This window comes from Trichechus manatus, unplaced genomic scaffold (assembly GCF_000243295.1).
Source record: "Trichechus manatus latirostris isolate Lorelei unplaced genomic scaffold, TriManLat1.0 scaffold00072, whole genome shotgun sequence".
Taxonomy (NCBI): Eukaryota; Metazoa; Chordata; class Mammalia; order Sirenia; family Trichechidae; genus Trichechus; species Trichechus manatus.
This window is the reverse complement of record NW_004444008.1, coordinates 4,816,181-4,816,653: the sequence shown is the minus strand read 5'-3', so window position 1 is coordinate 4,816,653 and position 473 is coordinate 4,816,181.

Here is a 473-nt window from a genome sequence, read left to right as displayed (position 1 = left end):
GGTGAGCTGGGGGGCAGGTCCTGGAGGCCGTGGGGGGGTCAGCAGGGAGGTGAGCTGGAGGGCAGGGCCTGGAGGCTGTGGGAGTTAGCACGGAGGTGAGTTGGGGGGCAGGGCCTGGAGGCTGTGGGGGGTCAGCAGAGAGTTCTGGAATCCCCTGTGGCACTCTCTGGGGAATGGTCTATAGGAAGGAGTTGAGGTCAGCATTGGTGGGGGCGACAGCGGTTTAGGATCCAGACTCCCCCGTGATGGTTGGTGGGAGAGGAAGTGCCCTTGCCCTGGTCCCCACCTGGGCGGTGACAGGAAGGGATGTCATTGAGCTGCTCACACCTGGAGTAGGGCTGGCTCACGGGCCATGTGGCTGTGGGTTCCAAAGGCCCATGAGATGTTGGAGGGGCTGCTGAGCGGCAGGTCACGTGCAGGAGCGCAGGGCGCTCCCGTTGGGGCAGTGGGGCCGCAGGGGTGCTGACCACTGG